The sequence below is a fragment of the Globicephala melas genome, chromosome 1 (genome assembly GCF_963455315.2).
Source record: "Globicephala melas chromosome 1, mGloMel1.2, whole genome shotgun sequence".
NCBI classification, from domain to species: domain Eukaryota; kingdom Metazoa; phylum Chordata; class Mammalia; order Artiodactyla; family Delphinidae; genus Globicephala; species Globicephala melas.
In genome coordinates this window covers 2,351,714-2,354,796 of record NC_083314.1, presented here as the reverse complement: position 1 = coordinate 2,354,796, position 3,083 = coordinate 2,351,714, and the positions used below count along the sequence as shown (strand labels likewise).

At 44.4% G+C, this 3,083-nt stretch overlaps 1 pseudogene; it reads left to right on the top strand.

The window, feature by feature from the left end:
* Positions 1 to 2,579: 2,579 nt before the first annotated feature.
* Positions 2,580 to 2,860, top strand: LOC115846004 (HIG1 domain family member 1A, mitochondrial pseudogene; annotated as a pseudogene).
* Positions 2,861 to 3,083: the final 223 nt, after the last annotated feature.

Below are 3,083 nucleotides of genomic sequence, written 5' to 3'. Positions count from 1 at the left end.
AAGGAAGACAGATTTGCACTGAACAGCAAGTACTCTATTTTTATTTTGCTAAATTTGATTTATGTCTAAATGTTTTAAAAACAAACCTATCATATAAAGCAAGGTAGGTCTATATTCAATGACATTTGCAGAAGTTTGATCTGCATTATTTCCAGAGTTTTTGGACTAGCTGCCACAAGTCCCATGCTCTGGCTCAGTTTTATTGCTAGATCGTTTAGATATTAAGATTGACCTTTTCTTTTTCTTTTTTTAAATAAATTTATTTATTTATCTATCTATCTATCTATCTATTTATTTATTTATGGCCGCACTGGGGCTTTGTTGCTGCGCGCAAGCTTCCTCTAGTTGAGGCGAGCCGGGGCTACTCTTCGTTGTGGTGCGTGGGCTTCTCATTGCGTTGGCTTCTCTTGTTGCGGAGCACGGGCTCTAGGCACGCGGGCTTCAGTAGTTGTGGCACACGGGCTCAGTAGTTGTGGCTCGCGGGCTCTAGAGCGCAGGCTAAGTAATTGTGGCGCATGGGCCCAGTTGCTCGGCGCATGTGGGATCTTCCCGAACCAGGGCCCGAACCCGTGTCCCCTGCATTGGCAGGCAGATTCCCAACCACTGCGCCACCAGGGAAGTCCAAGATTGACCTTTTCTAATTAAACATCTTTACAATACAAGAATAAAAACCCTAGGTATGGGTTTTAAAGGTGTTCTAGGAAAATGGTGACTTAAGCATTCAAATATAATCAACATTGCCTCTAAGGCTATTTCTTATCACACACACACACACACACACACACACACGCACACACACACACACATATTGGCTTGGCCAAAAAGTTCGTTTGGGTTTTTCCATAAGATGTTACAGAAAACCTCAAACGAACTTTTTGGCCAGCCCAATATAATGTCTGATTTCTAGCTCTATATTTATTAGAGGTGTTAACCAAAGTCTCTCTGGATTTTCAATTTAAACTTAGGAGATGTTGTGAGATGCGAAACAATCATTAAAAAAAGAAAAAAAAGACAGAAAACAAAACAACAAATAAAGCACTAGTGAGGAAACAAATGGTCAAGGCATGTTTTAATATTCTCCTGTATTGAGGTTAAATGAAATCCCTGATACGACAAAAACTTATCCAAGTGGCATCAGTGGCAGGTTCAAGCCTCCTAAAGAGACAGTGGGTGTAGTGGCTCAGTGCAAAAACCACGGGATCACAGTTGCTCTCATTTACAATCTCTTCAACCTTGTGCAAATCACACAAGCTCACCGTGGGTCCGTCTTGGTCTTTAGAATGGGAACGATTGTGGCTCTTACCTCGCAGGGCTGTTGAACAAATCATTGATATAAAGTGTATGTACCAGTGTCTGGACATAGTAATTAGTACTCGAATGTTTGCTATAGTTAGTGAGATAGAAGATAGGACAGGAATACTCAAGTGAGATCATTTCTATAAAAGCACCACGTACATTTTGGTCTACTCTCTGCCAGCTTCCCGGTGGATGTTTCAATGAGCCCAATTTTATTTTTGTTCTGCACAGTAGCTGTACATCCTGATAATGACTGCCCAAGTCAGTGAATTGATGGCAAATTCTACAGCTCTGTATCACCAACATAAAAATCCCAGGGGAAACAGGAAACGTCCAAGCTTCTATATGGCCTGAAGCTCATCGTTGGTTCTCAAGGCTCGTACCTCTTGGACATCTGATCTTAATTCAGTGGGGTAGGAAATGGTGGTGTGTCAGTTAGTGTGACCTACTCGGTAACCCGCGTCTCTGCTCCATGGGCACGTCTCCCACCTCCTTTCCGAGTCACAGTGTTAAATCCCCACCCCCCCGCCGCCCCACAGACTGTTCCATTCTCCCTTTGCAAACTGTGTCTTGCCTATATATGTGAAATTAATGGCGGCTAGGGTGCACAGGTGCTCAAGAAGGTAGGAAGAGAACAAAACTTCAGGGACAGGGCTGACAGTATGCATTGCTTACCCTGTCCATTCTCTCCTGCTTCCTTGTCAACAGAACCTTCATTTCTCCCCACTGGAAAAGTGACCCCATTGTGAGCTCAGCTCAAGGCTAAGTCCTGAATATTCTCATGGCCACGCCACCAGGGACGGGTTTAGGGATGGGCTTGTGACCAGGATCTCACCCACAACATGGAGGGGAATCTGCTGGCATGTTACTGGGAGGATTTCTTTCCTGATGGAAAGCTAGAAAACAGGACACCCTCATCTCATGCACTGGATCTTGTTTTTTTGTCCAGTGTGATTCCCGGGATGGCTGCGCCCCCCCTGGCAACAATGAAGCTACCAGAGGAGAGGGCATCATGTTGGCAACGGTGGAGACAGAGAGAACCGGGGCCCTGGTGACATCACCGAGCCATGAGTGACCCAGCCCTGGAGTGGCCCCATCGCTGACTCTCTTATGATGGGAGAGAGACGATATTTTCCTTATTCTTGAAGCAGTTCAGGCTGGGCTTTCTATTACTTGCAGCTTCACTAAACCAAGGGGAAAGCAATGCCTTTTTAAAATAATCTAGAGAGAAGCCAATTGGAGCCTGCGACATCTTGTCATTGTCTGAAGATGCTTCAATCACTATGTCAAGTGACACAGATGATTCTCTTTCTTCATATGATGGAGATCAGGGATCTAAACTTATCCGAAAAGCTAGAGAGGCACCATTTGTCCCCATTGCAATGGCAGGTTTTGTGGCAATCGTTGCATATGGATTATATAAATTGAAGAGCAGGGGCAATACTAAATGTCTGTTCACCTGATCCACATGTGCGTGGCAGCCCAAGGCTTTGCTGTGGGAGCGACGGCTCTTGGTATGGGCTATTCCATGTATTGAGAATTCTGGGCAAAACCTAAACCTTAGAAGAGGAGATGCTGTCTTGGTCTTGGTGGTGGTGCTTGCTTTAGTTAGACATCTCATATTGAGGTTATATGTTTATGTTGAAAACAAATTCTGTGGGTCGGACAATAACATGGTAATTGGAATATTGGCTCCCTTTCTTGCAGGCTTGATTTGCCTGGTGACTAGTTCACTAGCTAGGTCATTCAGGGGAGTCAGATGAACACAAAAACATGTCACTTTTAAA